The 25,057-nt window shown below is 33.7% G+C and overlaps 1 protein-coding gene across 8 annotated transcripts in view; it reads left to right on the forward strand.

The window, feature by feature from the left end:
• The window catches only part of LOC140444830 (uncharacterized protein CG43867-like), a 265,897-nt gene that overhangs the window by 194,550 nt on the left and 46,290 nt on the right, over nucleotides 1-25,057 (forward strand). Inside the window, exon 1 of one of the 8 annotated variants that reach the window (XM_072536566.1) lies at nucleotides 10,246-10,464. The exons of the other annotated variants lie outside the window; for them this stretch is intronic. The gene's annotated coding sequence lies outside the window, so the exon portion shown is untranslated. Of the gene's footprint in view, nucleotides 1-10,245; nucleotides 10,465-25,057 lie in introns of those variants that run through there. 8 annotated transcript variants of the gene reach the window in all.

Genomic DNA, 25,057 nt, shown 5'->3' on the forward strand with positions numbered 1-25,057 from the left:
GTTATAATTTTGATGTGTTAGAAAATTTTATTCAATATCTGAAAATAATTAAAAGATTATTTTCAGATATTGACAACCAAGATCTGAAAATAATTAGAAGTCACTACTGGAATCAGACAGTAAATCTCAGAGTTAAAGGTGAACACATTGACTATGTGAAAATCATGCGTGGAGTGAGGCAAGGCTGCATTTTGTCTCTTCTAATCTTCAATCTCTGAAAGAATATTTATCGAAGCGTTGCACGAAACTGAAAAAGCTATTCTACTAAATAGTTACCAGCTAAACAACATCAGATATGCAGATGATACCATAGTATTTGCAGACAACTTAGAAGATCTACCAGTTCTTATGAACAAAATCACGTATTACAGTCAACAATATGGACTCAATATAAACGTTAAGAAGACAAAGCTTATGATAATTAGCAAGAAAAGGTCAACTCTACGTCAACCAATCCCCGTAGAAAGAGTGACGCACTACAACTACCTCAGCACCATAATAAATGAAGAATGGACCAACAACCAGGAGATTAGAGCACGCATCGGAAAAGCTAGATCCACCTTCAATCGGATGGGGGCCTTCTCCAAGAGTCACAACCTCTCTCTTGATACAAAAGTAAGAATGCTGCGATGCTACGTCTTCTCTGTCCTTTTTTATGGTGTTGAATCGTGGACCTTGAACGAAGATATGTGCAGAAAACTGGAAGCATTTGAGATGTGGCTATAACGGAGAATGCTTAAGATCCCGTGGACTGACCGAGTCACAAATGAGGAGGTCCTTAAAAGAACGAATAAGAACCGAGAGGTACTGACCACCATCAAATCCTGAAAGTTACAGTTCTTCGGACATATTATGCGAAATGAATCCAGATATGCTCTCCTTCAAGCCATCAGGCAAAGAAAAATATTTGGAAAACGAGGTCCAGGAAGAAGAAGAACATCTTGGTTAAAGAACCATAGAATCTGGTTCAATACAACATCTTTGCAGCTTTTCCGTGCTGCTGCAGATAAGATAAAGATTGCGATGATGATCGCCAACATTCGTAACGGATAGGCACATCAAGAAAAAGAAGACTTAAATTAGAAAGTCACTTGTAAAATAATAAATTAACGAGAGAAAGATAACAATTTACATAATAGGAAACAACGTGCTAGACCAAGATAAGTTTAAATTCCACAGGCTAGGAAGAAATAAAAACAAAATATGATAGTACCATTTTTTCCTCTTTATTAATTATAACAAATTCGTTAGTTTTTTAAGCAAGAGAGATTAGGTAAACAAGAAAAATTTACACTAAGTTGAATATTGCATGTTAAAATGTGTTTATTATACTAAAGATATTTTGATAAAATAATGTGGGGTTATTATACTCGTCCTTTTGTTAGACATTCTAGATTGTATTATTAAAGTGTTACTTAAACCAAGAACTCGAAATAATGAGGTATCTTAAAACGACTATTTTAAGCCATTACAACTGCTGTTAACAAACGTTATGTTCTACTCTCTCTTCAATTCATATTTTCCTTTAAAAAGCCAGTTGTATGCTGAAACAGGGGAAACTGTTTACTTCCCCCATACATCTAGAGTGTAGATTAAATCATTCCGATTGAGATTTTCAACGTGGTGCGGTACGCCAGCGGCTAAAACGAGGGGCTGAAATAATAGCAAATTATTTGATATTGCATTACATACTCGGTGTTTCGAATTTATTCAATTTAGTTCTATGTTGAATCCGTTGTGAAGTTCGTGTTGTTCGGTTAGTAGATTATCCAGTAAATAGATATGTTTCAATTAAATTTTTGAATACACTCAAAGGTTTCTTCTACGTTTATTACATAGTTATGTAAGTTTATATATTATCCCCTTCTGTATAGTGTTCAAGTGCTTGTGTAAATAAATCTTCTGTTAATATATTAAATAGTAATAGTAAATGTATTACTATACCGCCTTGTCTCACTATTCTGCTTATAATAAAAATTTCTCAGTATGTTAATATCATTTTTGTCGAATCCTTTAGACATTCTATGAGAATATTGTGTTTAAGTTGGACTAAAGCTTTTGCTTTAGTATAAATTATTTTTTTGAATAAAGGTAAATAGAGTTACCATTAACAACATTAGATATGCGGACGACACTGTGAGCTTAGCCCGAAAATATTGAAGATCTTCAGAGACTGGTGATCAGAATAGCGGAGTATGGAAAAGAGTACAGTCTAACAATGAACGTCAAGAAGACGAAATTTATGAGAATATCGAAAACTCAAAGAAATAACAAGAATCTTCTAATAAACGGAACTAACGTCGAACAAGTGGACAAATATGTATATCTGGGAACAATGATTAACTGCACAAATGATTACATTCAGGAGATCAAAATCAGAATAGAAAAGGAGAGCAGATTTCAACAAAATGAGAAGAGTGCTATGTACAAAGGATTTAAAATTGGAACTAAGAGTTAGGTTGGCGAGGTGCTATACTTTTTCGACTTTGTTTTATGGAATGGAATCTTGGACCTTGAATGCGACATCAATGAAAAAACTGGAATCATTCGAGCTGTGCGTGTATAGAAGAATTCTGAAAATATCGTGGACAGAAACAAAGACGTTATAAAAAGGATGAATAAAGAAATAGAAATTTTAAATACAATTAAGACAAGAAAATTGAAAGACACGTGAAGAGAAATACACCTTGCTCCAACTGATTATGCAGGGAAAGTTCCAAGGAAATAGAAGCATAGGGAGGCGTAGAATGTCATGGCTACGCAAACTTTTCAGAGCAGCCGTCTCAAAAGTCCGAATAGCTATGATGATTGCCGACCTTCGCCACGATGGCACTTGAAGAAGAAGAAGGAAGCTTTTGCATAATCCATAAATGTGACGTAAAGATCAGCTTGATCTTGACATTTTTTAGCGAGAGTGATGAAACTATATAGACCTTCTTTTGTTCCAAAGCCATTACGAAATCCTTAAATTATTCTTGTATCACCTTTAAAAATATTTTCAATAATTGTACCATTCGATAAAAAAATAAAACATTGAGCTCCCAATAAATAAGATATTAAAAATGAAAAGAACACATTAAAATGAAACAAAACCTACAAATTCAGAACAAAACGAAAGATTTCTTGATTTGGAAAATCGTTTCTTGGAAAATATTCACACCTATTCATAGAAACAAAGTTCTTAATAAAAACAATTATTTTGAATTACACCTAAACCTACGGATTAAATTATAGAGATATACAAAACCATCGAGATCCAAAAGTTTGTAAAATTATTAATGAAAACATTAAAATTAAGAATTATGCATATACGAGGCTTGTTCAATTGACACTGATCGTTGGAGCAGAAAAAAATTACTGGCGAATAACCCATATTTGTCCTTTTAAATCAATTGAGGATTAACAGTTCTTGAAATCACTTTAAATACTATGACGCACTTTTCACTGGATTACAAAAATATCCTTATTTTATATCTTAATTCTAAAACAGATGCCTGCATATATAATTTTTAAAAGATTTTTCTAAATTTATAAATTAAGAATCATAACTATATATATATAAATATTATGTATATACGTACTCTTTGCTTTTCATTAGTTTCTCCTAGCCCATCTTATAACGAAAGTGTCGTAGTCATTAGAGCGAATGGCTATATATACACCAATTAATCCCAGCCGGCAACACAGACTCACTATCCTGGAGGGAATTGAAACCTCAGGAAATGTAGAAATGCTGTTTGAAACCAAACTTTGCATCATGCCGCATTGGACACGTTCCTAAGAGTGCACGTTTTATGCTAAAAGTTTCACTCGAAAACAATATTGTACAAAATTCAGTGGTCTCCTCTTTTAAACTTCCATTTATAGGTATTTCCAAACAAGAAAACTAAATAAATAATAAATGAACTGGATAATAAATGGAAATTTACCAGATTAATTTCTTTAATGTACTATATTTATAAATTACCAAAAGAAATTGCCAATTTAAAATATTTTTTTATTTCGTAAATCCTATTCTTGATTTTACAAGAAATTGTAAGGCACTTCTACTTTAAAAATCAGAAAACAAATTTGTTATTTTATCTATCTATCTAATTAGCCTTCTTCGGTCCATCTTTGGACATAGGCCTCCCCAATCCTTTCCCATTATTCTCTGTCTGTCGCTACAGTCATCCACCTAGAGCCAACGTGCTTATTGATATCATCTGCCCGTCTAATTTGGGGTCTTCCTCTGTTTTGTTTATATTCCCACGATCTCCAACTTATAAGAATTTTGTTCCACAGGTCTTATTCTTGTCTTATATTGTGTCCGGAAAAACTCCATTTTAATTTTGCAACTTCTTGTCACTTTCCTCACAAACATCCCTCACTTTTGTTTTCTTTCTTATCCACTCGTTTCTCTTTTCATGCATTAGTCTTATGTGCAACATTTGTCGTTCCATTGCTCTTTGGGTTTTTATGATTTTGTCCATGTTTGCTTTTGTAAATGTCCACGTTTGGTAATCATAAGTGAGAACAGGGAGTACGCATTGATTGTATACTTTGGTCTTAAGTTGACACTACGCCGAATCTTCTTTAGCCTGACCCTAATTTTGCACATCAGTGGGTTATGGTCTGACTTGATATCGGCTTCTGGGTACGTCTTTTAATAATCATAATGTAATCTATTTGATTTCTGACTATGTGACCTGAAGTATCTTGAGGTGATTTCCACGTGTATAATCTTCTGTATGGGAGTTTGAAGTAAGTGTTAGTAATTACAAACTCTTCTTCTGATACAAATTCGCCCAGTCGGTCTTCTCGCTCATTTCTTTCTCCATGTCCAAACTGTCCTTTGAATTCTCCCGATTATCTCCTACCAATTTTGGCATTTGAATCATCTATAATCAAGGTTAGATCCATTTTGGGAAGGTTTTTTAAGGTGTTGGATAATTCATTATGGAAGGCTTCACTTATGTCGTCTGATTTGTCAGCTGTAGGGGCATATACCTGGATAATGTTAGTTGTTATTGGGTAGGTATCAAGTTGAATTAGGAGCATTCTTTGCGATATGGGTACAAAGCTTTTAAGATGTCTGGAAGTTTCTTGATTTAAGATTATACCTACTCTATTTTCGTGATGATTGTTAATTTCACATTGCCCAGAGTTCATCCATCACATTTCGCTTATTCTCATGATGTCTATTGATAATCTATACATCTCCTTAATTGCATTATGAGTCTTACCGGCCTCGTATAATGTTTTAACATTCCATGTGCAGATCGTGAGCATTTTCTTTGCACTAGATTGGCAAGGATTTCGTCTGTTGGCGCCCGAGAAGGCCTTGCCGTCTTGTGATTGTCCTTGTGATTTTGTACATATCAGCAGAAAAAAAAATATGCAAAGACTGATTGTTGAGAGAAATGTAGCTTGTAAAAGATTCGGAACAAGAGCTAAAACACATATAAGCAAGATAGAGAGAACGATAAAGAGAAAGATAGAAGAAAAAAGAGAGAAATATATATTACTAGTCAACCGAATGCCATATTGCCACAACATTCTGACGAAAAATAAAGACCAGAGAAAAAGAAGGAAGAAACGAACTAACTTTATAAAAAATCTCTGTTTAAATATCTAGGTCTAATACTTCTTATATCTTTATTTTCTATTTTTATTAAAATTAACTATTTATAAAAGAAGAAACGTTTCGTAAACTACAAAATGAAAAATCAATACTCTTAGTAAACAACTTCTTATTTCCAAAATATCTTACATACTGATTGTTTAAAATATATTATTCAAGTACCGGATTGCTTCTACCTACAATTTTATAATTCGCAAAGAAAATGGATTTTCTTTGGTTGGCTGTATACCATAAATATCAAAAATTTTATTTAAAAATCCTTTATAAAAGGTATAGTAATATTATTAACCCTTTTATATTTAGAAAATACATAATAGCGAATAAGCTGCATATGTTAGATGCACACAGTCCGCAATGACAAAATAATTAAATACAAAGGACTCATATTGTCCACGTTCAGCAAGAGATATCAAGTATTCCATAATCCATTATATCACGCAGCTTTCTCATACCACTCCAAACATCCTACAACCCTAATGATTCATCTTGCCAGATCGGCCTAATCCCCGAACCCGACACTCGTTCACATACGAATTGTATACTATGGGTTGTTGGTTCGTGGACGATGACCGGGGATCCCTACAAAACGCCGTATGCATACGCTCAGGGAAGTTTAGTGACGACAGGCGTCGAGACGTAGTGGCGGCCACTGTTTAGGCGACGCGCCTGTAGAGATGGGACAGTTCCGTCACTCTTAGTTTCATCGAATGAACATATACACGATAAAATCAAGGGACAATTTCGTTTTTTTACTATAAAATATCTTATTACGGACGGAAAAATAAACTTATTCATTTACAGACAAATGTTCTGAAATAAAAACCTTACCAGTAATAAAAAACTCGTTGTTTGTAGAGAAATATGTTTAGTGTTATTAAAGCCATGATAGGATATTTACTCCAAAATATACAAATTCGATGAAACAGCAGTTGGATTGGCCGAAGGAGGTGCCCAACAAGTAGTCACTGAATGGTTGGGAACTTAATAAAGTATTATAATTTCGTTTTGACAACGATATCGTAAAACTAACAATAGGTATGCAAGAAAGTTTGGGACAAAAAAAAACTTACCATCCTAATACAAGACCGTTTTATTGCTTTTTAAGTTAAAAACAAAATAGACATCTCTCTGCTAATGTGTTATTTTTTTAATTGAAATTCAATGTATAATAATTCAATCCATAATATAATTGTGAGTTGTCAAACTATCAGAAGTCGTCTATATTAAGTCAATCTTCATGGTAGACTTTCTTATCATCATATATCCTATATCAGCTAGAAATCGAGCTAGAAATATACCGTTGATTGGGAAAAATATTATGATATTTCAAAAATATTAAGTTTTTAAAAAAGACAATTGTAGATTGAGATAGAATTGTTTAAGCAATACATTATTTAATAAAATATTATACCTTTCATCAGAATAACAAAGATATTCAGTACTAACTGACAATATAAGGTTTTTATCCAACCCTTATACCACCTCCAACTCATATTTTTCATTCCCATTTTGAGTTATAATACTTTTCTATAAAAATATCTTGTATTGCTTTAAAATTGGAAGTTTATTAGAAACACACACACAACATTTTTTCTAAAACCCCCCCCATCTTCGAGTGACATGTGTGTTCCAATGGAGCAGTGAGACCCACATGTCCGAAAATCAAACCGGTCCCACTCCATTATGGAGCGTAACCTATGTGACTCCCAAGCTATAACCAACCACCCCTCCCCATCGCAGGACATAACGAATGAGGAAGCTTTGTACTGAAAGTTACTTTAGATGCCCTGGGTAATGGAACATCATCTGTTTTGCATCAATCTATGAATGAATTTCTACATGACTTTGGACTTGTGTCCCAAAATGTGTGTTCCGGACAGCGAGTCACCTACCTAAGTCCGAATTGGCAAAATAATTTTTGTTCTCCCCGTCGGCTGAGCGCCCAAAGGATCTGGCCATCAAGCCCACGTTTGTCGGTACATGATCTCGATGCTCAATTTCCGCGAACTTGGTCGTTTTAACCTACTTGAAGGGCCTTTTAGCTGAACAGCTTTTCTGCCTGTGCTGCTGATCAGCATTCACTCTGCTTTTTTGTATAGTATTGGTGCTGCATTCACTCTGCTTTTTTTGTATAGTATTGGTGCTGCATGATTGGTTTAACAGAAGGTTATAAGTAATAAAACTAAAAATAACTAAATAAAAGAAATACAATTAAGGATAGGGTATTTTTTTGGGTCTTCTGTTACTGCGTTTATTCGACTACTGCATAGTTATCGTTTCTTCACTATTCTTCTGGGTCTTCTCTATATCCAGCTAACTGCTGTCTAGGCCGCCTATTACTGTCCTTTGGTTTTTGTCATAGTCTGTCAACTCTCTTAATATTGTACTAGGGTGGTTCCTGAAATCGTTGAAAATCACCTGTGCTTTTTCGTCCATTGTTCTCAGGATTCTCTTTTGTTCCGAGTCCCTAAATACGTACCTTAATGGAACGTACTTAGGTATATTCATAGTCTCTCTGATCATATGGTTTTGGACTATTTTGTTTCAGTTTGATTTGCAAGTGTGTCCCCATGCGGCCGAGGCCTATGTTAGTGTTGGTAAAATTGTACAGTTTGCCATCCTATCTTTTGTTTTAAATCTCAGTTTACTCTTCCGATTTAGTAATGATGAGAGTTGACTTCTAATTATTTTAGCTTTCTGGACCGTTTGTTTCACGTGTTCTGTGAACAACAACAAAAAGAATGAAAAAAAAAATAGTTCTGACAATTTTTTATTCAATATTACAAAAAATAGCCTATTTACATCAAGACGATATTGTACATCACATTGAAGTAATTTAAACTAATTTTAATATCTAATTGGCCAGCCCTTGTTTTAATAACTAGTTCACATCTTTTGGACATGACTTTATTAATTTTTGCTGTTCCTCCATGGAAATACAGTGATGCCAAGCGTGGATTAGAGATTTGATTAATTTCGTTTTATTTGTGGGTTTGCTTTTGGAAATGATGTTTGATATCATTTGCCACAAATTTTCGATGGGATTGAGGTCCGGGGATTGCGCTGGCCAATCCATCCTATCAATTTAATTACTCTCCATCGAAGCTTTAACCAATTTTGCTCTATGGCAAGGAGCATTATCATCCTAAAAAATAAATTTTTCTTCGCCAAACAGGTCTTTTCCACTACGCAGAATCTTGTTCTGTAGTACCTCAATGTATTTGATAACATTCATCTTCTCAGAGACAACGTGTAGGCGACCAACTCCTCGAGCAGACATGCAATCTTATATCATAACGGAGGTTGGATGTTTAATAGTGGGAAGAACACATTTTGGAGAAAATTCTTCACCAGAAAATATTTTGACGTAGGCATTTCCAGCATGATTATTAATATTGAAAGTGGATTCATTACTAAACAGTACACTCTGTCACTGCTCTGCTGTCCAGATTCGATGTTCCTTGGCCCATTTAAACGGTGCAATCTTTGCTTTTTTGAAAGCAGTGGTTTCTTCCGTGCCTTACATCCTCTAACTCTAAAACTAAGCAGTCTTTTTCTCACAGCTTCGTCAATTGGGTGGAATTAAGGCTTCTGTCTGCCAGACTTGTTATTTTTAACGCAGCGTCATCCCGAACAGAAGTTTTCTTTTGGGCTGCCATTACGCGGTCTGTCATCGATTTTTCGTTGTTCAGCATACTTCTAAATGACTCTAATTACTGTAGATTGATTACAGACTAGATTTGTCGTTTTTATGGTGAAAAATAATTTCAAAACGCTTTTCGTCCGATAATTTAGTTTGTTTGGTCTGGAATGACATTTTGACCTTTTTATCAAAAATCAAAGAGCGAATAAATGTGTTAGGGTGTTTATATAGTCAAGATATGTGGCAAATTTGTCATTACGATTCAATTTAATAGTACTTTAACGACTTACCTCATAATTTTCTCGGATTATGGGAAATTCCTTCAATCAGATTATTTTAACCTTTTCTGTAGAATTTTAAGCTAATAATTAAAAAACATTAGTAAGTATACCGATAATGTTAATTACAAGCACAAACTTAAAATGAATCAGCGATAATATGCAAAACACTTGTGTTAAACCTCAAAAACTATAAGGAGCTTAGGTGATGCAGGACTTTTTAACACCACTGTAGAAGCAAATAGACCATATAAAAGAAAAGCAGCAGATTGCAAAGAAAAATTATAGATAGAATAAACGAAATGAGGCAAAAACATGGAATAAGGGCAATGGAAGCGAGGAATTAAGAGCAATGAGTGAAAATTGCAAAAACTGAAAGAAATGAATAAGCAACAAATATTGCTGGTTATGTATTTACCTCAACGTTTCTTTTTTAGTTAAACAAGTTAAAGCAGGTAAAAGATAAAAAACGAAGACTGTAAGAGTGTACATAAAAAAATCCGTAGCATTATTAAGTAGGTATCATAATGATCTCTTGCACTTAGTGCCGAATGGCTTTGAACGTAAATAGACAATAAATTTGATAACTAGACTGCTTAAACTTTTGTGTTTGTCGCGCACATCTCTACTTTCCACCGCATTTCCAGCGGAATCGGCGGATTAGAGCGACTCTCTTGCCGCTATCCACAGTTAGTAGTTAGTGCTCAAAAACAGTTTCGCTAGGACGTGATAACGCGCTAGACATTCGGTTTAGAGAGATAAGTTCCGTTGTTTTTTTATTTCCCGCTTTGTGTAGTGCCGATTCTCACTTTTAACCGTGTTAGTTTTTGTTTTTATTCTGTGCTTGTGCCGACTGTGTGCTTTTTAATTGGTGGAAAGTGTTTTTATGTCGGCGAAAATGAAGAGCTACCAAATGATGGGTATGTTTTTTGTTAACTCTAGGTAACTTTGTTATTAGAGACTTTTGAAAGTGTTTAGTGTTTATATTATACCCAGACGTTAAAATTGATATTTTTTATAATATATTTATTAACATATCAACTAATCGTTAAGTGCGGTTGTTAGAGCTCGGAGTTTGAGCGTCCGTACTGACTTTAAACGTGTCTTTTTTCTGGCTTCATTCTTTAACCAATTTACTTTTTGTGTCTTGTATTTGACATTTTTGGACGAAAGACATATAATTGCTCCAACATTGAAAACGTTCAAGAGAGCTCAGCTTATTCTGATTTTATCCTAATAACTTTTATACCTTTCCCTTTGAGAATTTTTCTTTGTGCTCTAATCCTCTATAAGTGTTTTCTACTCTAACAATAGAGAGAATAGATAAGGTCTTAGCAGTAAGTCTTGAGACGATACTACACCACATAAAATTGATCACTCCTCCTATAATACCTGCCTTAACACTAGTCATTACTCTCACATTGTTTATACACTGATCAAAATGTTGTTCTTATCCTGTTCCAAGTATTCGCCTGTTTATTTCTGCACTGTGGTCATTAATTTCATTTAACAAAGTTCCCAAGTACTTATATACTTGTTCTATTACGTTACCATTAATTGTTAATATGTGGTGTATATTTTGTGGTTTTTTTGTAATTTTTATGTTTCGTTTTTTAGCGTTTACAGTAATTCTCAGAGCACTCTTGTGCTGCATGCTTTTTTTTGGAGATGGTTATAAATGCTGACTTCAGCCCCTCGTGCGATATTATTCCGGTAATATCGCACGAGGGGAGTACACCGTGTTGAATAAATCTGCCAATACTTCCAAGTTATCCTCTTCCACTAGTTTTAACAGTTCTACAGGTATTTTGTTAAATCCAGCTGCCTTGTTATCTTAAGAATTTTTAATAGCATATTTGATTCCGTCTATTGTGATCTTCTGTCTCCCTAAAGGATTTAATTCTTGTATCTTCTTGATTTCATCTCTTTCATCTTGGAAAATTTCTCTAACGTACTGCTCCCATCTTCTTAATTTCTAAAGTAAATCTATTAGCAGTACTCCTTTCTCATCTTTAATATGTCTTTCTGTGACTTCTCGTTATTTTGTTTGTGCATATTTCCCATATCGTATTTTATTTCTACTTCTTCTATCTCTTTACATTGTTTCATCAAATACATTTCCTTAGCCGTTTTAATTTTTTTTTAATTATTCGTATTATTTCGTTATATTTTTGTAAATTTTTTCCTTTATACTTTCTTTTTTCTTCCATCTATAGTAGTATTTCTTCTTTCATTCGTTGTTTTTTTAGCCTCTGACCTGTTTTGTGTCAAACATTATTGAGCTATTGTCAGTAATATGTTTTTATACTATATACACATACATACATATAGGAAGCTGAAACCAAGTATTGGCAATCACCATATTCTTAGCACCATATTCACCATAGTCTTGGCAGAACTCTATAAGTCCTTGTTCTCTCTAATTTCTAGTTCCCAATCTGAACTGTACTACCATATTTTCAACTATACCTGCTCCAATTTTTGCATTCTATACTACAGATATCAAATAGATCTGTAGTCAGAAAAGACTGAATAAAAAGCCAACATTAAAACAAAATTGCAAAGACGGAAAAAATAAGGTACCTACTGAAATATAAGAAAAGAGGACTAAACTCCAGCATAGTACAAGAATAACAAAATTTTGACAAAACGTCCAGGTGTTTTAAGGCAAGAAGAAAGAACATAAACGGATAGTTATTAAAAAATGTGTCAATTGTGAAAACATGGAGAGGAAAAATGTCTAAACAGAAGATATGGAAAAGGCAAGCGATAAACAGGAAAAAATGTAGACTAATAGGAATGGGAATGGCTTATAGTCATAATATGAATAAATAATGGGCTATAGATGAGATGATATGATAGATAAGCCACTGACTTAATGCAAAACTCTATTTTTAATAATGTCTTATTCAGATTTTTTTTATCCATTTGCATAAAATTCGTTGACACATTTGACGATGATCTCTATCTTTATTTTCATAATTTCTTTCTTAATTACTAAACACTTTCTTGCTATCAAAAAGCACCTTAAAGACGTAAGGTAAACGCTCTAATTATGAGAAAATCTTACCCATCCTCTAACTAGATCCATAAATACTTCGCCTAATCCCTATAAAAATAATTTATGAAAAAACACGGCGAGATTCTGAGGGTAGATTCTCGCAATTGCAGTTTTTATTTATCGCGTTTATCCACGAACTGCGGTGGTGGCAAATACGTGATGCCGCATTCAATCCGGATGTTGAAACGAAAATTACCTACGTGGATTTGATCATTTGCTACAGTTTTGAATACCTGCTGTGCAAAAGTTCGAAATACGTGAACTATAAGGAACAAAGGCAAACCAAGTCTTTGGAATAATAATCAAGGAAAGCGTTTTCCCTGATCAAAAGTGAATCGACAAATTTTTGAAAATAACATTTTTTTTTTCAAAATGTTTGACAAAATTACTTTCATTTGGCAAAAATATTTTTTTTTTTTAAGAACATAGTAAACTCTATAAAATCGCTGAAGATATTATGATGATTAGGATTTTATACATTAATTAAAAAACACTTTTACGTGAACGGAGAGATAAACATTTTGTTACTTTAAGTAGTAAACTTGATACACTAAATGCTGGAAAGCACCGTTGCTCACTTGATTGCTGGGAGATTATGGACGAGGTCGTTCATAGAGGAGGTGAGAAATACAAGAAAGATTGACACAAATAACAAGAAAGAGCAGGAATCAGAACATCTCTTTAAAAAGGGGCGCCACTGTTTTTAAATTTTCAGATTTCAAAAAAACCGAAATGGGATATTCATAAGACAAAAAGACAAGTGCAAATATCATCAATTATACACTTTAAAATATATATGTAAAATATAAAATATCATAAATGTCACAAAGTAATCAAATAGAGTAATCAAATACCAATAAAAGTATCATAGAAACATGAGAACGGTGTTAACTAACCTATAATGCTCCTATAGTCCTCTTTGCAATGGATTAACTGTTAAAAATAAAACACGCAAATTTATAAGCAACTTTAATACGCAAAAAGAACGTTTATTTAATCCATTTTGATTTAAACATGTTTAAAATAGAAACTGCACAAAATTATATTATATAATAAGAAAAGGAAATCGTTATAAAGTATGCACTGTTTATAATAAAATATTTAAAGTATTAAATTCTAGAACGTAACTAAACCCTATTCATTTTACAAATTCCCAATTGTCAATATAAGCACGTGAAAGCCAAACAGGGTCGTACTGATGTGTATCATATAATTTTTAAAAATATTTAGTTTTGAAACTGTTAGTGTAAGAATTTTTCGAAATTTAATCATTATATCTCAATTAAACTAAACTCTAAAAAATAACACGACCAGTAAATAATTTAACAATAACTAATAACATAAATATAACACAATATATTAACCTAAAAATCAACACGATACAATTTGAATTTAAAATGCTGTTAAGTTTGGATCTGTAACATGAGAATCTGTCCGGCTTAAGGTAATAAATTATATTTAATAGTCTCTTGACGAATGAGACAGCGAATATCAACATGTGCTCATATTTACTGATGGGAATTTGCTAAATGAATGTACTTTACATACAGTATCTTATATGAATTTATAAACTTTCTTAACCTGGAAGTAACATCACTCGAATTGGGTTAGTATAAAAAGAGAATGCATTCACAACAATTTACATAATCTGTTAATCGTAACTGGATATAGCCTTCGACATACTCAAATTCCATATGATGATGGGCTACGGTAAAAGGAATTTGCTGAAGTATCAAGAAGTACGGGTCTTAATTAAGAAGAAATTTGATCATTACACCAGTCAGAAAATCTTAAACCCTGTAACATAGTAACAATGAAATTCGGGTCGATGGAGGGACAAACAATAAGGTAAAAATGTGAAAATAAGAAAATTCAGAGGACATATTAAATAGTAAATGCATTTCACTTACTAAATTAAGATTGGTCAATTTATCTAACAGAGACCGTAGCACAAATGTTATTTCTTCTTCAACAGCGGCGAAAATCGGTCTTCACACCTTAATTTCATACATAAAAATGACTAGAATGTAGAAGGTAAGCCTTTTTAGAGAAAAATATTTAAATAGATCGAGGTATAGTTACTTTACTTTTTCTGGATGATTATAGCGGTGTAGCGGTGGACGCGGTACAACTTTCAAAAGCAAGTAAATAGATTATTCATTTATTTAAAGAACGTCACACAAAGATGATTTGGCGGAGCTAATTCGTATATTTGTCGACTATTATAACGAACAAGGAAATACAAAAAGTCACAAGAAAAATCAAAAAATATAAAGAAATATATAAAATGCAGTTCTTAAAGTACAGATAGATGATTTAGATGGGTGATTCAGCTATGCAATAAAAAAAAAGAATATAGAAGTGGATACAGAGTTACTCTCTTCCTCTCTCTATATCTCTCTTTCACTTTGATTTCACAACCCTTCGTGGGTCTGTACGCTCCTACTTACTTCGGTCAATCGTATCTTCTCGCCAGTTGTGTATTACCATGACATGCAAACCTTTTCGAATAGCAATGCTCCACCTGAATCTAGATCTGCCTATGGGTCTCCTGCTGGTCTGATTTTCTTCCCATATCTGTTTGATGAACCGTTCTTAATTTGATTTATGCACCTGTCCCACCTACCTCACTCTCTGGGTTTTTATCTCGTTGATGATGTTTGGTTGGTTATACAAGGTTTCCAGTTCTTCATTTGTTCTAATTCGATAGTGTCTGGTGATCCTGTCAACTGTTGGGCCATATAATTTCTAATCACTGTTTCTTTATAGTAGCTAGAGAGTTATTATTTAGAATAATTTATCTTCAATATATATTTCAGGAATAGTGCATTAATTGGCAACAATGTTTGTGTATGGCGCAACATTAATACAAATTTACTCAGTAGAACACTTGAAGAGTCAGCACGTACTTGTTTGATTATATATTAGCAGTTTTTATTACACGAGCGATTGAAATGGTGGCTGTAGATCTTTGAATTCTATAATAGTTAGATATTTAATATCGTTTATTAAAATTAAAACTTCACTTGGCAAAATTATTCGGGCTTTAATTGAGGTTCGTGGTAAATAGACCTTAGATCATAGTTTAGTGTCGGAAAACATTTTCTGGAGACCTAAGCATCAATCTGGTGACATATTATCTGAACGACGATCGTCGAGCGATATGTGAGAAAATATCTAGTACCACCAGAGGGACAAGTTCATGTTTGCTATATTATTACTCTTCCTTGAGGAAATTAGGAGAATCCTCCAAAATGCCTCTGATTTTGCATAAGATTACATGCCCACATAACGGTGATGTTATTGATTTACAGAATTACAAAATTGCCTATATATTCTAGCATATCACTCGTATGTAGATGAGAACTAAAAACTATGTAAAACTATTTTCTCTAAAACTTTCGTTAACTAACCTTAAATGCCATTAATCATTCAGCAAACCAAACCAATCTGGTCATGCGCAGTCAAGTCGATCAAGATCATGTGTTTTAAACAAATAGGTTTATTTATTTATTTATTTATTAAAACTTACAAACACCACCTAAGTAGTAATTACATGTAAGAGTGCTCATTACTTGGTATACAAATATACACACAAAAACTACAATATACACACAAGTACAAAATAAAAACACAGAAAGTAAAACACATTAAAAAAAAAGACACAAGTTAATAAAATTTTAAAATTCAATCCATTACTTATATATTCATAACATTTTTTAATATCCCTTACACTACAGGTAAAGAGGTCTATATCACAGATCTTTATTAACTCATTACACTGATATTGCATATAGTTTATTATTTCACAAGAATTATATGGACTACAAGAAAATAGGTCATTACTGTTTACCCTTAGGTTGACCTTTGGCACATGAAACCTATTAAGTTGATCAAACCACATGTCTTATATTTAACATTGTTAATGATATTATGAATAAACACAACACAATGCATGTTTCTTTTTTGCTCTAATGACTGCAAGCCAAATGTTTGAAGCAACTCTTTTGATGGCGTAAGGTGAGTATACACATTGTATTTCTTAAGGTATAAATACCTTAGAAATCTTTTTTGTACCTTTTCTATATGATTAATATGAACTTTGGCTTCAGGAGTCCATACCACTGATGCATATTCCAAGTTTGGTCTGACTAAAGCGTTATATAGTCTAATGGTTGTGTTTATAAGATATAAGTTGGTTAAATAAGATAAAAAAAAGTGGACAAGTAATGTAATAGATACTGTGTGTTAATTATTTATACTAAAAAGTGACGATAAATATATATTTTAAGAACCAGACGTCTGTTTATAGCACGGTATAAAAATACTGTGACTATCTGATCATTATTTTGGAATGAAAACAAATCAATAAATTTTTAGAAACAAATCGGATTAGTGAACAAAACTCAAACTATTTATAATCTCCCAAATTTTCTTTATTTTATTTATTGGACCAACCTGCATGTTTACGTTAAACTTCCGACACACAGGAAACAGCTGATGGCTTTGATCTGAACCTCAAATAAATGAATCACAAAAACCAACAGAAATATTTCGTCGTTTCTCTTTTTTAAACGATATTAACAAGATAAATTAATTAAGTGTACGATATTAGGTTCATTGAATTAATCAAAAACATTGTGGGAAACGCACATTATCACGAAATTCTGACGAATTAGTGTTTGTAATGATTCGTTGTAATAACAATGAGTGTGGTGAGATAATATATATTTTGGGATGATATAGCAGCAGACTGCGACGTTTTTATGGATGGTTTCATAGTGCGTTAAGATTGTTCTAAACTGATTATTATTGTTTTCTGAATAAATACTAATGAACAAGTTATTGTAAAATATTTTCACCAAGTATAGAAATATTTTTATTGATCATCATTCCGCATATAAATTCCGGCTGGACGGCTGGACTTAAACCACATTTGAATGCTTCCATATTTTTCTAACTTAAAGCAATTTCTATTTATTTTGCGTGTATACGTCGTTAATCGTCGGTCCATCTTATTGAAGGACGTTCCCTATTTCCAAAAGTATTTTCTCTGGATCAACAGTCGATAATTTTTTAGTCTATCTATTAACGTCCTTTTCTGCGACATTTCCTACCCAACTCTCTTTAAGGTATTCTACACTTTGGTTCTTCTTTGAATTTCTCTATTTGGAATACAATCTCTTACAGATAGGACCAACATTGATTGTCCCATTGCATATTGTGTGGTTCGTAATTGAATTTGTTCTTTTTTTCAGGGTTGGGGTTTCTGCACTGTATGTGAGGACAGGCGGGACATACTTACTCTTACTTACTCTGTGGCGTTACAATCCTTCGTGGGTTTTAGCCGACTCGACAACATGCCTCCACTGTTTTCTCTCTTGAGCAACCTCCATCCAATTCTCCACGCCCATAGTGCTTAGGTCTCCTGCCATATTATCTTGCCACGAGGGCGTCCGCTTGGTCTCCTTCCAGTTGGGACTTCCTCCCACACCAGTCTTACTGTTCGTTCGTCAGAATGTCTTCTAAGGTGTCCTACCCATTCGAGTCTTCTGGACTTTATTTCTGTTATGATTTTGGCGTCTGGGTAAAGTTCTTCGAGCTCTTTGTTAGTTCTTATCCTATATTGTCCTGATGCTTCATCCAGCACAGAGCCAAAAATCTTCCTTAGGATTTTTCTTTCCGAAACAAATAGTCTCTCTTCGTTTGCCTTTTTTATCGTCCACGTTTCGCTTCCATACATCACAACGGGTCGTATGATTGTTTTATAGACCTGTATCTTCGTACGTCTTGTTAGTTGTTTCGATTTTATAAGGTTTTGGAGGGCAAAAGACATCTGTTGCCTGGATCCTGTTGTTTATTTCTTGTGATCCGTTATTGTCTTCAGTTATTGTTGTTCCAAGATACTTGAATTCTCTAACGCGCTCAAAGTTAAAGTCATCGATTTTGATTTTTTGACCGATTCTGTCTCTGCTTTGGTTATTGCGGCTTATATACATATTTTTCGTCTTGTTTTTGTTGATTTGGAGCCCCATCTTCTCTGCTTCCTTCTCGAACCTCACGAAAGTCTCCTTCATCCTTAATCGTGTGTTTCCTATTAGATCGATATCGTCACAGGCAGGACACGTTGATTGAAAACCTTTCGTTCTCCGGATAAACTCCGGTTCCCTCAATACGTAAGTATTTGTTATGTTAAAATTTTATTGGACTTACCGGAATAATCGGCAAAGAATTGTGTGAATGTGGATGTCTTTGGTAAATTAGGTTAGGTTACAATTTTATTGGACTCATCAAACAAAACATCACTTTTAGCTTTAAAAAAAATACTAAGAGCGCCACATTGTTTTTTTGCCATCTCTACTTTTTCGGCTTTTTTTTCAATTTTGCACACCAGATAATCTTGTTTTGAATTCATTTTTATTTAACTAAATAAAAATAATTTAAAATCGCAATATTATGCTTGTGCAGCAACACGCTTCTTTTGCATATAGACAAGTAATCGAGAAGGCAAGATAATTCAATGTCCATCTGCTTCATGGATTATCGCAAAGCGTTTGACAAACTCAAATGGCATCACTTATGGATATGTACCACATATTTTTGGAAACCATTGGTATTTAAAATCATTGGTCCTTCGCACCTAGAAGGCATTAGTTCCCGTCATTTGTGTCTAACAGTTTGTACTTCGCTCATGCTAGGAAAAGTTTCATCCTATTTGGTTCATTAGATAGTGGTAGATCGAACACAAACTCGAAGACAGAAAAGCACACCCCTTATCCATCTTTGCTGCTATAGATACTACATAAATACACAGACTACATCTACTGTGAATGACAGAAAGTAGAAACAACTCTATGTATCCGAATTACCGATGGGTATTAATGAGATATTACTATAATGTTTGCAGATTTTAAAATTTATTAGATTTGCATAATGATATAAGGATAGCATGAATTAATATTTTTTAATAATACACAATTTTTAAAAACCTGTCCTTGATTTTTTTATAATATTAACAGCGTATATCCCTCTACTACTATCGATCTAACTCTGACCGGAAAGGTGTTAGTTACCATGAATTATGCGTCACTGGTTGTACATGACTAATTTATTATTGTAACCCTTAATGTATATGGATTTCCGCAATAAGGGTTAATCCGGGGCACATTAGTGAACTACATCAGTGGCATTAGCGAGAGTAGAGGGATAATAATTTTGACAGTTAACAACATTGACATGTTAAGTGCGATTCGGCCTAGTCATTAGCTTCATAATTGAGTAGGGGTTGTTGTTGCTTAATTAGATACAGCGGATGAAATAACCTAGGTCCAATAATGTACTAGAAGATTGTGATATATAAGAACATTTTAACTCAGTGTATTATTAGCCGTAAGAAATATTGTTCTCATAAAATTTCTTACAGAATCTCAGATTTTCATCAAATATTTTGTTCATCCTCCTCTATCTTTTTTCCTTCGTAAGGATGTAGTGGCGTCATGTAATTTGTTTGACTATTTCTGTCCAATTATCTCTCTCCTGTGAGTGTTGTTTTGCTTCGGAGAATGAGAAACCAGTCATGTCCTTTATTTGGTCCGACCATCGAACTGGAGATCTCCCTCTGGATCTTTCACCCGCTACGTTACCTTCAACTATCATTCGCTCCATGCCTTCTCTTCTTCTTGTTATATGTCCAAAATATCTCAGTATATTTTGTTTGATAGTTGTGATGAGTCTAGTTTTTATGTTAAGTTCTGCTAGAATCGAGTTATTTGTATCCATGGTATGCGCAACATTTTACGGTAGACCCAAATTTCAAATGCCATTATATGCTAAGAATCTGCTTTTTTTATTGTCCAAGTTTCTGAAGCATAGGCGGCGATAGGAAATATCAATGCTCGAACAAGGCGTAATTTTGTGTTTTTTGTGATGTCAGCGTTCTTTCAAATTTTTGTAAGTTTGACTGGCCATTGTGATCGACGGATCTCGTCTTCGCATCCTCCACTGTTAATAAATAATAATGGAGCATAAGTAATTAAATTGCCTGATCACTTCATAACCTGTCATGTTTCTTCTCTCTGCTTGGTTGTTTCTGATTCTATATTTTCAAACCATATTCCGTACTCACCGTGCCTAGTCTATTCATAATTTGTTCCAATTCTTCTGATGATGACGCCAATATAACAGTGTCATCAGCATAACGTAGGTTTTTAATTTTTCTTCCTCCTTTCGTTGCTCCACCTTGCCATTCTTTATAAAACTTGACGCATAATATGTTCACTATATATATTAAATAGAATACGGGATATTATGCATCCCTGTCGAACTCAAGATTTTAATTTGAAGTTTTTCGAAACCACATTATTAACTTTTACATTAGCAGTATTATTTGCATATAGTTTTTGTAATTAAATGATTGTTTTTGTGATTAATGGCATACCAATAAGTAATTTTCGATATGCAGATGATACTGTTATACTGGCCGATAACATCGAAGATTTACAGATGATGCTAAATAGAGTAAATACAACTGGCAACCAATTTGGACTGAAGATCAATAGAAAGAAAACTAAATTTATGGTGATCAGTAAAAAGAACATTCAACATATCCACCTGAATATTGAAGCCGAACGTATTGAAAGATTACACCGATTTAAATATCTGGAATATACAGTAAATGATAAGTGGGACCCAGACGTAGAGATTAAGATACGAATTGAAATAGCAAGATCAAAATTCATCAAAATGAGAAAGCTCTTAAGCAACCGCCACCTAAGCGTTAACCTCCGATGGCGCGCCACGAAATGCTACGTACTCTCTACGCTACTTTACGGAGTTGAAGGGTGGACGTTAACAGCAGCAACTATAAAGAAGTTAGCGGCTCTAGAAATGTGGCTGTATCGACGCATACTGAAAATACCTTGGACAGACAGGGTGACCAACACAGAGGTATTAAGACGAATGGGTAAAGAGGTGGAATTGTTAACAACTGTTAAAACGAGGAAAGCGTCATACCTGGGCCATGTGTCCCGTAATGATAAGTACAGTCTGCTACAGCTTATCGTGGAAGGCAAGATTGAAGGTAGAAGAGGTCTTGGCAGAAAGAAGAAATCCTGGCTGAAAAACTTGAGAGAATGGTTTCAAATACCAGAAGTTGCGAACATAATACACGCGGCACAAAACAGAGAAACCTATCGTTTGATGGTCGCCAACCTTCGGTAGAAGACGGCACATAAAGAAGAAGAATTAAATGATTAGAGGTTCTGGCTTTTTCTCTAAGTATATGTCACATTTTATCCTATTTTACGGTATCGAAGGCCTTGGAATAGTCAACAAAGCATAAATACATTTCTATGTTAAATTTTCGAGATTTTTCGATAATTTGACGAATATATATATTCTCTTGTTTCTCTACCTGGGACGAATCCGCATTGTTTTTGGGGAATTTGTGGTAAGAGAATTGATTTTAATATTTCATTGATGATGGTTAAAAGTACTTTGTTCGCGTGTGATATCAATGCTACTTTACGGTAATTACTGCAATCTGTCGGTGAACCTTTTTATATATGAGAATAAAAGTGAGTTTATTCCAGTCATTTGACCAGTTTCTGGTATTCCAGATCTCATTGCAAATTCTAAGCATTACTTTCGTCCTAATTCTCCCATTTCTTTGAGTGTTTTTTTTTTCAGCTGTTATTCCATCTTCTCCTTCCGCTTTTCTAAATTTTAGCTTTTTAATTGCCACCTCTATTTCTGATTTCAATATTTCAGGTTCTTTTTCATAACTTCTTTTCTCCGTATTATTGTCTGGATTATTATTAGAGAATAGTATTTCGCGATATTGTTTCCAGACCTCTGCGATACCGTCTGGGTTTGTTATGGTATTTCCACTATTATCTTTGATGATCTGTGTCGAAGGTTTGAATTCTCTCGCTAGATACTTGACTTTTGAGAAAAGTTCTCTAGATTCTTGGCGGTCAGTATGTTCCTCTAGTTGAATAGATATGTTTTTAAGATAATTATTTTTGTCCCCTCTGCACAAGTGTTTTATAATTGCATTTATGGTGCATATCTCTATTTCTTTTTGTTTTGAATTTGATGTACCGTTTCTAAGTTTTCGTCTTTCTTCTATAAGATTGAAAGTCTCTTCAGTCATCCAATGTTTTTTCCTATATGTTTTGTCTTTGGGATAGTATTGTTGATGGCTTCAGTGATCCATTTCTTTGTGTATTGCCACGTTTTGTCAGGGTCTCTTGTAGGTCAGCTTCCGCTAATGCTGCTCTAAACCTTTCCGGGTGTCTTGGAATCAATTTTTATCTTTTATTTGTGATTGTTTTACTGTGTAACTTAATGCGAAATTCCGCTTGTAACATTTTGTGGTCGGAACCATAGTCTGCAGCTGGTTTTGTCTTCACGTTGATTATTGAGCTCCTCCATCCTTTAGTGACACGAATATAATCTATTTGGTTCTTGTGTCGTCCTCCAGGCGAAGACCATGTTGATAATCTCCGCGGATGATGTTTAAACATTGTGTTTACATGAATATTTTGTTAGAAGAGGGCAAAAATTAGAAAGTACACTCCTTATTAATTGGCATTTTAACTAATATATACAATTGATCCACTATTTATCAGAATTTAATAACGGTTATAGACATAAAATTTTATGTTCTTTATTTTTTCATATTTTGGTTTCACACATACCACATTTAAAAAAGATATGAAGGTATATTTTAAAAATAAAGAGATTTTTACATATTCTTTCCATTTATTACCGCCACGTCTCTCCAAATCTCATACAAAAGTAGTATATATTGTTTATCGTCTTAGAAAAAACGGGATCAATACATCCCCATATATCAAAACGAGGGTGACTATGGCACTCCCCTAACAGCTAAAATGACAGTGAGAAAATTAATAGGCCCTACTCGGATTTCGGTCCAGAAGTAACTGACATGTTTTCAGACATTTTTATCACAACTCGTGGACAGCTTATTGATTTAATTATTTATATAAAGAGTGTTATGTATGAAGACCAATATTACTTACTATTACAGTACTATAAAGAAAAGAAATGTCCCAATAAGAAACAAGCAGGTTGTCTACTAATTTATACATAATTAGAACAAAATGTCTATTAGGCTTTTAACTCACGTTCATTTTGGGATTTTTTGTAGACCAGTTAAAATTTTTTTTTGATGAAATATGTGAGTCCTTTGAAACATATGTTTCAGAGAATTAATCGTACATGTATATAGTTGTCGCATTGTAAATATTTCTTATTTTATTTTCTAATAATAAACTTTGATAGCTGATAAAGCTTCTTTAGTCATTGTAACAGAAACATTTTTGACATTTCTTGACATACTTATCTAAAAAGTATGGCAGTCTCGTAAACCAAATATACAAAGTGTATCCAGGTGATTCTTAATTATGTCTGAAATGAATTTTTTGCTTTTCTGTTCTTTAAAAATTTTTGTTCGAAATCTAGGTAGTGGCTTTAAAAATTTAAGCCACCGTTGTGAAATCTATTATTTTTCATCCATTTTTCTAAGATGGTAAAACTTTTCTGGGCTCTTGGACCTATTATAATTAATCTTTCAATGAACTAAAAATATACAGGTAGATCGTTTTAAAGGCCATTTAACGATGCAAAATCTAGGTCATTAAGCAAAAATGGGAAGAAAATTTTTGGTTGCGCAAAAGCCTATCATGGAATAACATTTGTTTTGTCCACTGCGACTACACTATAAAACCCGATTCCTGAATATTTTCTGAATTTTCACGTTGAACGTAATTGCATAAACACTTTCCTCTCATGAACTCTATAACTATATCGACATACTGGAAATAAACGTTTGAGAAGTAATTCAGGCAGTTGCTTACGCAGATGATCTGGTTGTACGAGTGAATCACTTCGTGAATGTGCTCATAATGGATAGAACAAACACAGCCCTTAAAATATTTAGGATATGTATGGCTAGAGTAGAGAAAACTGACGGTACCTATCAAGAAAGTAAAAAATCTGAGCATACTACTGGACAGCAAACAGAACTTCGGTGAACACGTATGCCGCGGAAAAAGCCGATTAATGAACAGCAGCGTTGGCGAAGATCAAGGCTCAGTTCCAGAAGCAAGTAGAAGATGAACTCTTATAAAAGTGGTCGACTCCACCATACTATACGTAGCACCAGTATGGCAACAGGTAAGGCGTAAATAAAAATACAGAAGAATTCTAGAGAAACGATGATTTCTACATTTTTATTACTAGCCGGGTGCCACCAATTCACCTAGTTAAGGAAAGAGCAATCACGTATGGCATGAGTAAAAACGACAAAGCATACGAAAGAAGAATGACCAACGCAAAATTGCAAAAAGAGTGGGAAACCGAACATAGGGCTGAATTATCAAGAACACTCATATCGGACGTGAAGGACTGGGTAGGGCATGGCCATA

The sequence above is a fragment of the Diabrotica undecimpunctata genome, chromosome 1 (genome assembly GCF_040954645.1).
Source record: "Diabrotica undecimpunctata isolate CICGRU chromosome 1, icDiaUnde3, whole genome shotgun sequence".
NCBI lineage: Eukaryota > Metazoa > Arthropoda > Insecta > Coleoptera > Chrysomelidae > Diabrotica > Diabrotica undecimpunctata.